Here is a 12,677-nt window from a genome sequence, read left to right on the forward strand (position 1 = left end):
CTCTCTTCATCTAGACTATTAAAACAAACTATCAAAACCATTTTCCTTTTTTTTTTTTTTTTGGTGAAAAATAGAACAGTGTAGTAGTTATAACAATAAAAGTTACTGAGTTCTTACTGTGTGCCAAGCGCTATTTTAATTGATTTGTATTAATTAACTTAGTTGATTCCTGTAACAGCCCTATGAAGAAGGTATAATTATTATCTCTAACTTTAGATGATAAAACTGAGGAGCACAAAGGTATTTTTCCAGGGTCACAACTGGGAAGTGGATTCTAATCCAGGAGGCCTGCTCCAGGGTCCACGTCAGCCACCAAGCAATATTTCCTGTCATACATAACAGTGTCTAGTTTGTAGCGGATGCTAAATCCTTAGTTTTCAACTGATGAGTCATAAACAGAAAGAACGGTTCACCAGATACTCTGCCCTGAATGTGATGAAATGTAAACAAGCCCTTCTCCATGGGTTTCAAGATGAGGGCCCTTTGTCAAAGAAGCTCAGAATTCAAATGTGCACTTTGCCGTTCTTGCTCTGATGGTGAGAAAGATACAGTAGCTGGGCCCAAGACTCCTGGAGTAAGTATGTGGGCCAAAGGAAGAAAACGTAACTCTGTCTGTGCTTCAGTTCCCTTATTTATGAAATGGGGAAGATCCTGATGAAGGTGGCGGGAAAGATGGTACCCATGCTGCAGAGCAGACGCGAAAACTATATGGCCGGTGTCAGAGTCTTAGCTGCTATGGTCATTATTATAGCTCAGTTTCTTTACTGACTCCCTTCTTAGCACACTTGAGGTGAGGAAATCTTTTTATTCATTCCAGAAAGAGGTTATTTGGGCTGATTTGCCTGTCTTGTAAAGGTTGAATCCAATCCAACCACTGCAAAAGGGGAATCTGTGTGTCTGTTCACTCTCATTAGCTGTTGTGAAGGCTTGCTAATTCCAGATTGTTCCGAGACACCAGGGAGAGTGAGGAGGATCACAGAATGCAAATTTTCATGTGTTAGATGCCCTTGAAAATCAGCAGTTCTGTTGCCTATTTCCTCTCCCTAACCCAAAACTCTACTTCCAAAAGCATCAACTACAGGGAGGGAGGACATGTCCTACACCTCTCCCAGTTTGGGAAGGGGAGTGAGCAAACTGCTCTCAGCCATGCAATGTGGACAAGAACTGGGGAGAAGTGCCCCCCTCCCAGACTGCCAGAGTTCTGAGAGTCCACCCCAGCTGCCTCACCCTTTCTTTCATCTGAACCCTCACAGGATGTGCACAGCAAACAGATTTGGGGTTAAGTTGCCCAGAGAATACTGTACTCTCTCCAAGCGATACCTCCTTCCATACAGCATAATTTCTGGATAAAATTAACATCAACCTTATTAACTGCAAAATGCAAACAAACAAAACATGGATCCCAGAGTAACCCCCACCTCTCAGATACCCACACACCTGCCCTACCCCTGGCTCTGAAATTACAAAAATATATGAAATTATTTCTTTCCTAATTATATTCCGTGTAATCAGAAATACATTTTTTAGCATGATGCTTTTTTCATCTCAATCACTAGTATTTAGATGACAGGATGCAAATAGATTTATGGAGTGTGACACAAAATTAATATTTAAAAGAGCAAAGAATGAGCAGTTGCTTTTTCTTCAAGTCCCTTTAGAATCCACAGAGAAAAAAAAAGGTACAATGCATACACATTGCAGATAGTTACAAAATGAAGATGTTGAAACATTGAGCCTTCGCAGCAGAAATTGACCAGGTAATGCCCACTTGCATTTTGCCTATTGCTTGACTTTGCAGGCACACTTCCCTCTTAGAATCAGTGTTCTGTATGGCGATGACCTTCCGAAACTAGTCTATTAGCTGAGGCAGTGAGATGTAGCTGCAAGTTCGATAGAGACCTAGGTGTGAGTCCTGCTTTTATCATTTGCCACTCATGTGAATTGAGGTTAATTAGTTAATTTCTCTGAGCTCCAGTAAGATCATCTATAAAGCATCAACACTACAACTTTTCTCCTGAGGTTCCAGTAGACCAGAGATTATAGTTGGAGCCTCCTTAGCATATAATATGCACTTACAAAGTGATGGTCATTAGTGTAAACACTGAATAGTGCACACAATTTATTATTTTACCTGTACCTAGCTACTAGGTTAGAGCAACAGGGTTTTATTTGTTTTTGTTGTAATGGGAAAATATAAATTACAAGGCTCACTCTTAGATGGTAGAGCATTATTCCCTTAACCTGGCAGCCAGAGAAAGACTCTATGCTTCATCATAGCCCCAGACTTTGGTTTCAATAGAGGTAGTTGGGGAATAGGAGAGTGAGTGGTACACCAAAGAAAGAGTAACTCCAGCAAAGTATTACCTTCCCTCACCAGTGTGCTTTATAATTACAACGTTTGTACACACAAGCGGATTGCCCACCTCTTCCAGCTTTCTAGGATATTTTATCTACTTATTTCCAAATGAAGCTGCTCCAGCACTCCTTTCTACATGATCTGAGAAGTCTAGTGCCTTCCATAAGATTCTTGAGGGCAACAGAGATGCACATATTCTCCTGCCCTTCCCGCTATATTCTTGATTCTCTCACACCATCTCACCCATGGATGCTGTTTGCAGGCTACTCTGCTGTGCTTCCAATGCCACCCACAACCTCACCTCTTTCATTCCCAAGTATGATGTCCAAACATGAGTCAGAATATATAGGGATCAGCTGGAGGGAAGCAGGGGAAGGATACAGGAGAGCACAAAGACAAATACATTTAACTATAAGAGACTCTACTCTAAACTCCTTCCTACGGGCACGGTGCTATTATAGTTTGTACCTTTTCTTAGCCTTCCCCTCTCTTCCCTTTCTATCCTATCCTATCCTATCCTATCCTATCCTATCCTATCCTATCCTGTTTTAAAAATGCTGGAGTCACCACCAAACTGTTTAATAGTCCCCTAATGAGTCATGACTTGTGGTTTAACACACTGTTCAAGATCCTGTATATCTATTCCATCTGGAGGGGTTAGTTCACATCTATGGGGCCCTGATTTTCAAAACAAAAAACAAAACAAAACAGTTATCTGCCTGTAAAAAGTTATATTATCCTATTCTTAGATTGTGAAACAAGATGGTCATTTAATTACTTAATAGATTTTTTTCTTCCTGTTTCAGATATTATTTCATTTATTTTTATAGAAACTTTATGATTTAGGTAGACAGACTTTATAGATTTCTGTATCTTTTAAAGATGAATAAACTGAATCATAGACAGGTTGGGTGATTTTCTAAGGTCGCACGGATGGTGACTGAGTCTGATTTGGAAGCCAGATTCATTTCCATCTCTTTCCTACTTGCTTATCAAGAATGGCAGAATGTTCAATCTGAATGTTCTGGATGAATAGTATTTATTAAAAAAGATACAGATCCCTGGCTCCACTCTGATCTATAGAATCAGAATCTCTAGAGTTGGACACAGGAATATGCACTTTTAAAAAGGTCCCACAGGGAACTGGTATAGACCGAACTAACTGAATCATTTTCCTAAGTGCCCTATATGAGGGGCAGGGGGGAGGAGTGGGGAGGAGGATGGGGGAAAAGGGGGGTAAGGAAGGGGAAAAGAGACAGGGGAAGGGACAGAGGAAGGGACAGGGGAAGGGAGGAGAGAAGGGAAGGGAAAGAAAGGGGAGGGGAGGGAAGAAGGGAGAGGGCAGGGGGAAAGTAAGGGAGGAAGCGAAGGAAAGGAAAGGGAAGAGGAGAGGAATGAAAGAGAGAAACCAGAACTTCTGGACGCTTGAGTAATGGTTTCATTGTTTTGTTTCAAAAGGATTTGAGGAATATAAAAGTCAAATACCAATGAACATTGTGCAATTATAGGTAAAGCAAGAACAAAGACTGAGTAACGGAAGAACTAAGCCTTCAAGAAAAGTCACTTGGCTTTGACTTGGACTGTAATTCTTCTAACAGCTAAAATCAATTAAAACAGTGTTTTGAAAAGTTTTTAAATCTGATGGTATTAATTTGGTTCTAATTCTCCCAGCATCTGAACAAAAGAAGAGTTGTCTGTTGCATTTTTATTTTCTAAGTCAGAACTCAAGGGAACTGCTTATACATATGGTCAAAGTGCAGAGAAACTGTGAGTTTGGAAACCACTTATGCATCTCTTCCCCAACCCAGCATAATCACAGAATTGTGGTAACAATACCAAAGGAGTACCTACTGCACATCAAGCACGGCAAACGGATTATCCATTTTAATATTCATGAAACTCTTAGGATGCATCTGCATGTTATGGGCAAGAAAACTCCAAGTTAGGGATTTTATGCAACTTTTCCAAAGACATACACAGTAAGTGGCAAAACAGGGCTTCGACTCGGGATAGTTCACCTCCAGAGCCCATGCCCAGCTGACTCTCAGGTAAATGAACAGTGAAATAACTGAGATAGGCAAGCAGTGGTCCTACTGGGAGGGAGAACTAAATTAAGGCTGAGAAAATGGAGAGAAGGAACAGTATGTAAGAAAACCAGCAACCAGGCTGAATCAGTAATTGTTTACCAGGAAGCTGCAGAGGGCGGCTCCTCTGCTGGGATGTAATTCCATTTGAGCCAATGGAGGCCATATCTTATCTTTGGCTCCCAGTAATAAGCCTTCAGTTAATAGTCATGCTAACTAATAGAGGTTTGGGTTTCTTTAACAATAAAAAGAAACTCAGACAGTACCACCGACTAGAAAAGGTGAAACATAGGACTTTGTCATTATTTGACCTTTGATAGGCTCACAAATTAATCATTCCCACCGATCAGTGGGTTCACTGGCATTAGCCAGTCAGACAAGACTATATGGACATCGTCACCTGAAAAAGAAATCCTTTATTTCAGACAAACTGTACATTAAAAAAATTCCTACTATTGTCTTCCTGATGAATTTCTGAGATTTCTACATTCATTAGATGTCTTTGGGGTTGACAATTAGTTTGGGGTAGAGTTGAGCAGATTAGCACATTTAAATATTTATTATGTGATAATTAGCATGTACTTAAACTATACAAGGTAATTATTTAAATATAGATTGAAGGCTAGGGAGTTTCCACAGCCTTTTTTTGTAAGCTCAGCCTCCTCTCTTATAAATAATTTGGACTCCTAGGTTTGCCTCACAAGCCTAAGACCTGAAAGTAAATCAGACATTATAAGATGGGCTGTTTGAGTTTTATGGGGTAAACCGATAAGGTCCTCTGCAGATATTAATGCCTTATATACAAAATCAGTCTTATGTACAAATGTTTTATACTATATACACTGGTATTTTTGTTAACTTTGAGTTATTCATTTAAGACAAATATATACAGTAATATATTCTCTGTGAAGCACTTAGCACACAAAGCTCAGCACTTAGTAAGTGCTAGAAATGTTTCTCTGTCTTCCTCCTTTCCAAACCTAGAACTTTTCTACTGCATAACTTATACCTGTCTCTCTGCTTCTCTTCTAGCCCATATTCATACTTTCTTCCCCACATTGCCTTTATCTCCAAAGAGGAGATGGTTTGTCAAAGAAAGATCAAAAGAGAAAATATTAATTGTAATTATATTCCTGAGGTACAAAAATGCAAAACATTTTCAGTGTTTGCTCTGTAGATAAAGATGGTTATGATCCCTGCTGGTCACATGAGTCAGCAGAACAAATATCACCCAATTAATTTCTATCTTAAAATAGTAGTAATCCTAAACTCCCTGAGAAACTGGAAGAGAAAGTAAGCCACAATGTTGACTCCCTCTGAAGAGGATGCTTTGGGATCCTTTACATGATTAGACATTATGATCTATTCTGTGAAAGCCAAGGATGTTCTGTAAGTGACCGACTAGAAATAATTCTTCATTTTCTTTTGCGAGAGTTTGGTTTTGTTTCAGATGCCGTCTCTCTGTTCCAAGTACCATCTACTGCTGTCTGCTTTATTTTTTCCCTGTTGTTTTTGGTAAGATGAGCACCACAGTCAGATTGGCACCATGCTGCTAAAGCTGACAGCAAGCACTTTTGGTGGTCCTCTGAAAACAGCAGCACTTTGTTCTGTGTTTAATGCCTAAGATGTGGAATCTGCCGAGGCACCTGCCATTTTATACAACTCTCTAATCTTCCTCTTTATTAGCTGTCTGGCAACATTATCACACTGGCTGCTTGGTTTAAATCTTATTCATTCTTGTAATATAAAAAGACAAGAGAATGTCCCTGAAGATAGAAACTTAGTCTCTTGCACTGTAGACAGTTACTTTTTTTTTCAATGTAATTTTCCTTGAAACAAAAATCCTTTTATATTTCCACAGGAAAAGAGAATATCTCTTTGCCTCCTAAGTAAATATTTTGCATAACAATTGTCCAGATGTGCAAGATGCCTACTGAAGCTTTCTCTAATGACTAATCCTTTAGATCAGTTGTTTAAAAAGGCATACGCTGTAGTATATATTCTGATTCATTTACTTATTTATTTCATTCATTCAGACAACATTTATTGGTTCTTGCTATGAATCACACACTATGCTAGGTTTTGTGAATACCAAAAAGAATAGCATTCTTTGGGGAAAACAAGTAGGGAAGATAAACTCACAAAGACATGAGCCACAACATGTCAAGTGTTAGGATAGAAGTAATGGCCGAATGTCCTGGAAACAAAGAAGGATTTCTGTCTAGTTTCGAACAGGGGAGTATGAGGAGATTTCACAGAGGAGGAGGAGATATTTGAGTTCACCTAGTCAATATGTGCTAGAAAGGAAAGAAGAGGGAAGGACATTCTCAGTAGAGAAGATCTGAAGAGTTCAGCTGGAATAAGGGGAGCTTGGTAGGGAAGACCAGGAAAAGAGACTGGACGTGCCACTTGGACCAGAATGTAAAAAATTAATTGGAACTAATTGGCTGGAATTCATTGCCTAGGTACTGCATGGCCAATAGAAACATGGCTCAAAGCTAAGAGCCGGAACTGGGCTGCAGAAGCAGTCACTATAATACAAGAACAGTCATTACCAGAAAGCAAATCGGCAACATCCTATGATGCAAGATCCTGGAGCCACACTTCTGTCCTAAAAAGGAGCTCCAACAGGCCTGGGTGAAAGTTTATCACAGAGGTGGCAGCTGAGGAGAAAAAGAGCAGCTGATGGGGCCTGGCAGAAAGCCAAGCTAGGGAGGAGAGAGAAAAAAGGAGGGCAAAGGAGGTTTCTCCATCTGTTTGGGGGTTTAACCTTACCCTTCAGAGTTAAAGAATAAGAATGAGAGCTGGAGGTACAAAGTTCCGCCTGCCACGGGCCCCTTTTGTTTCTCCCCTCCTCTTCTTCCCACAGGGAATATACCTAGTTTGAGGCTAGCCCAGAGACCTAAGAGGCAGAGGAAAGGAAGGGTGTTCCTGGGCGGAGGATATATACAGGTCTGACTGTGTGTGCCTAGGGGTCCAGAGTAAAAAGCAAGCCCTCACCGTTTATGGGGTCTCTGAACTTTTCACAATGTTAGATCTGGGGTCAAATTTGGCTCTGATTGCTGTGATTCTTTACATTTTTCTTACTTCTTTAAGCAGTCAAAGCCTGTTGTTTTCTCTTGCAATCTCTGCAGCTACTATACTAACTACAGCCTGCTTCCCTAGTGGTCTTTGCGTTTCTGGAGCAGCAACAGGGCACAGCATCATCTAGTTTATATGAAAGAAAAACCTGAAACATAAACTGGTTGGCCTCCTGGTGCTAGCGTTTCCTCTATATTTCACCCATTATATGATCATCTGGCTGTTTGAAAGAGTACTTGGGAGGAACTCACAAGTTACCTGTGCCCCGGGATAGCCATGTTTTACAGTAATGTTCCTCCTTATATTGGGCTGGATATGTTTCCTTCTGCATTCTGGTTTCTCATATTATCACGTGGAACCATAGGCTTAATCACATTTCTCTTCCACGTCAGACTCCTTTTGAGATTTGAAAATAGCTAACACATTTTGCAGCTTCTTCAAGGGGGAAATGAAATGAACGTTGGAGGACTCACTCATCAGATATTAAGCTGGGATCATTCACCTGAATTAGCTCCTTTAATGGGGAAAATTAAAATGAAACCCAATATTTAAGCAAACAAACCAGAAAAAAAAAAACCAATAAAGGAGGAAATGATTTCCCCAAGGTAAGTGGCAAGGTCAAGATTTAGAGCTAGAATAAATTACAAATTATTTATATTTAAAACTGTATTTACATTTAGCTTTTAGTTTTATCAAGGTAATATAGCTTCAGAGTTTAAAAAGCCAGGTAACGCAATACTATAGTAATATAACATACTAATAATCATCACCTACCTCATCAGCTGATTCAATTAGAAGTGAGTCCATTGCTCAGTCCACTATGTATGGTGCCTCTGTCCAACGAATAGTGTTATTTGCATCCATCCCCATCTTTATTGCTGGACATATATATACATGTTCATGTGCTGTATTTGTATTATGTATTCATATACAGAATATATATGGCTAGGACAAAATTTGCTAACATTCGAATACATTTAGCATTTCTATAATCTGCCAATTCCCAAGATTAAAATTCTGAATGTCTTTTTGACTTATTAGGCTTATTTATTTGGTATGTTAAGTTACTTTGAAAGCACTGTCAAACCAATAATGATAAGTCTTAGGTTGCCTTAGCTTTTTAATTTCTCTCATTAGAAAACCTGGAGTATATGCCAAGATAAAATCAGAGAGGTGTGAGGGACAGAGGAAAGATTTTAGTCAGAGAGACTAGGGTTGAACTACATTATAAAATGTTGGGAAAAAAAGGAGAGAGAGATATATACAACGAAACCTGCAAGAACTAGGGCGTAAGGGGAATTTAATGGTTTGACATTTGATAAGATTTGAAACATTGCATTGTGAATACACTGATAAATGGGGAAATGCAATTATGAAAATGGTTTCTGTGGTTTATAAATCTGATCACCTTAAGTCATCTTTGAAAGAGTCACATGAATACTGGAATTTCTCTTTAATTAATAATCATCATCTAATCTGTGTTTCTGTGCATGACACTTGATACAGAAGTGCAAGAAAATAGGTAATTAACAGCCTTCTGCATTTGTGGTGCTCAAATCTACAGACACCACTCCCAGGGTGAAAGTATTAAACAGCACTGACATGGAAATAAGAGCTACATCGTATTTTCAAATACACAGGAAGGACAAAAGGAAATTAGATTCAGAATCTGTAATAAAAAGGAAATTAGTTTTTTTATTTGTAGCCTTTCATCTGTTTTTAAAAAAAATAAGTCCATTAATATTTAACCTCCGAACCCTTCTTGCTATCTGCTAAAGAGATAAACATACATTCATATTTTCAATTGGTCTTCTTTTCTCACTGGCACTTCTAATGGTTTAGGTTGCAAATCATTAAACCCAAGTCATCCCAGCTAAATGAAATGTTTAAATGTACTTTTTGACCACCCTCTCATATTCTAATATATATACATATTTACACATATATACATATATATACATATATATACATATACATATATACATATATACATACACACACACACACACACACACACGCACACACACACACACACAAGCACATACTATGGCAATGAGTTGATTTTGATCTATTTACTTTTCTCCATTCCTGTAGCAAAGTTGGCAAAAACAAAACAAAAGAGAATTCAACTTAAACCCAATAATATTTGCTGGCTTTCTAGTAACCTTCAGTGATTTAGATTTTTTTTTTTTTCTGGGTCTTCTACAAATGTCAGTGGAATTCACAGAACTGAAAGAGAGGTAGGGGTTCTTGACAAGGTTTAGAGTCAAAATAAACTGCACAATATTTACTTAGAATCCTATAAATATGGTAAAACACAAAGAAATAGTAGCCATGAGCTCTCAGCTTATGGAATTCATGATATAGTCAGGGAAGTGAGATGGTCTGAGAAGCGCCTAACAGTGGAAGAGATGAATAATAATTTTAGTCAACAGGATGTTGTTCAAATGCAGAGTTTCAGAAATAGTTTCCATTCCAAACAAAAGATCTTCCTATCTTCTTTACCAAAAAGTCTGGGATGGCCCCTGGTAAGGAAGGAGTTAAGCAATGTGATTGTGGTCCCTATTTCATCACTAGTGAACTCAGTAACTTAAAAGAGTTGCTTAACTTCTGTGGGCCTGACTTTCATTATCTCAAGGGAAAATAGATTAAAATGAGTAATAGTTGGGGCGCCTGGGTGGCGCAGTCGGTTAAGCGTCCGACTTCAGCCAGGTCACGATCTCGCGGTCCATGAGTTCGAGCCCCGCGTCGGGCTCTGGGCTGATGGCTCGGAGCCTGGAGCCTGTTTCCGATTCTGTGTCTCCCTCTCTCTGCCCCTTCCCCGTTCATGCTCTGTCTCTCTCTGTCCCAAAAATAAATAAACGTTGAAAAATGAGTAATAGTTGAAGTATTTTTTAGACCTAAAAATCTGTAACTGTGACTTCTTTTCATGAAAAGGGCATGAGTATACCTCCAGTGGCTAATGCAAACCATAAGAAAAGTCTACATACAGCAGATGTAAGTGACAGAGTCTAGGGGATACTGTAGGGATAGATTGGGTGTCTGAGGCAGGTTCAGAAATGAGGCACTTCCATCAAATATCTAAGTATTTCCTGGAGGTGGTTCTGGAGTCATCAATATATATGTTTTCTTTTTATTTCTCCTTAACAACTGTACTTTCACAAGATTGCAGATCATGAAGTTTTACCATTTATCCATGGAATCCAGTGTAGGCACCATAATCTCATTTCAACTGGTAATGTTTCAGACCCTTACAGATGAGAAACCTTGTCACTGCAGAGCTACAATCCCCTTTCATCCAAGTGTGTTTATGCGATTTGGAATCTTGCTATCTCAGAGGCCAGATTAAGAACTTTTAGTAGTATCCTGCATTGCTGGGACTATGATATTCCTGGCATTTTTTATGAGACTGAATTAGAAATGTCATTTTCTCCAATGGATCAGAATTATTTCCCTATAGAAAGTCTAAGTTTAACATGTATATATACTTGACAGAATATGTGTCAAAATGAACCTTGGGGCTTGGATGTGAAGATGGCAAATTTCTCTTCCTTATGTCATCAATCTAGTGGACTTTGGAGTGTCTGTTGCCTCTCTAAGGGAGACTGAACAAAGTGGAATCATTTCACTCAGACCTCTAGCTTTTGGGCTTACGATGAGCTCCAGCACTGAGAGGCTGCTGTTGGATGACCCTTGTATATTGGTGACTTGGCATAAGATCACTGGCCAGTCTAGTTGAGGGAAGGCTGACTTTCCTCATCTATTTTGATACACATAGACAATGCATACATATGGAACTACAGATGTCACCAAGAGATCCAGTTCCCTCCCTTTCTATTGTTCTTCTACTCTGCCCTTCAGATTTCTTAGCATTTTTACTGCTATGGATGAATGATTTCCAATCTGTCCTTAATGTTTTCTCTTTCCCACCAATCTGCAGTCTCTCCTCTGTCTACCAGGCCTCATCACTATGAATGAAGGGACTCTGCACACAAAGGCACAGGCAATGCTCATTTCTGTAAAAGCAAGATTTGAAAGCTGGTACCAAACCTCTCCTTCAAAGCATTGACTCCTTCCTTACTACTATTGTTTCTCTTCTCCCCACAGCAACCACTCAAATTGCTTATTTCTCTCACCTTGGTGATATTTTTCAAAATCTTATATTTAGACAAAAGTAGATGTGGTTTGCCACAAGATGTCACAGTTCCATGGGAAATCCCAGGTTATATTTTCACATGGAACAAACTTTACCACATAATGAATACATCTCTGATGGTGAAACATTAAAGATCAAGTCCATGAGACAAATTTAATTCAGAGAAGTAAAGATGCTGCCTACCTCTAATAATAACGTTTTACAATAACGATAATGAAACAAAGTAATAATGGTAACTATCATTTACTGCATTCTTACAATATGGCAAAGTGATTTGTAGGTAAATCATCTCATGTATTCCCTAAAAACCTTAGGAGGTAAGGATTCCTATTTCTCACACTTTACAACAAGGGAAAACAAGTATTAGAGACGTTAATAAGCTCACCCAACACACAAATAGTAGATGGGTAAACAGGATTCAAACTTGGGCAAGATGATTCTAGAGCCTACCATCTCAACCACTACTTACTGCCTCCCAATAAGTATTATAATTAAAGAGATTGATGGCTGAGATAATTTAGACTATTTTAATCTAGATTAGTAAAATTAAATTAGGTTGGCACACAGACACTAGAGTCCCTCCCCAATTACGACAGTTAAGTTTCTGAAAATACCTCTGGTTACAGAATTTTCTACTGAGGACCTCAAGACCTTATTTTTTAAAAAATTAGATTGGAGAAATCAAAGACAATAAGGGAATAATTAAGAAAGCCTTTTTAAAGTAAGTATACCGAAAATAAATAAATAATACATACCTATAATAAATAAATAAATAAATAAATAAATAAATAAACAAACAAAATTTTGAAATTTTAAACATAAAGCATACTAATGTTCATTAAAATGGAACAATAAAACAGCCCTCCAAATTAAAACAATATTTATTCATTTTAATGTTAGGACTACTGTACTTTCAACTTTCCACTTACTAACCCTTTGTCAGCAGAAAATTTTCAGTCTCTGCTTCCCATGAAGTTTGCTTCAATCTACTTCTGATGTT

The 12,677-nt window shown here is 38.6% G+C and overlaps 1 protein-coding gene across 4 annotated transcripts in view; it reads right to left on the reverse strand.

The window, feature by feature from the left end:
* The window catches only part of LINGO2 (leucine rich repeat and Ig domain containing 2), a 508,494-nt gene that overhangs the window by 369,186 nt on the left and 126,631 nt on the right, over positions 1-12,677 (reverse strand). The gene's annotated exons all lie outside the window — the stretch shown is intronic.

The sequence above is a fragment of the Herpailurus yagouaroundi genome, unplaced genomic scaffold (assembly GCF_014898765.1).
Source record: "Herpailurus yagouaroundi ecotype Mexico unplaced genomic scaffold, PumYag 160, whole genome shotgun sequence".
Classification (NCBI taxonomy): Eukaryota; Metazoa; Chordata; class Mammalia; order Carnivora; family Felidae; genus Herpailurus; species Herpailurus yagouaroundi.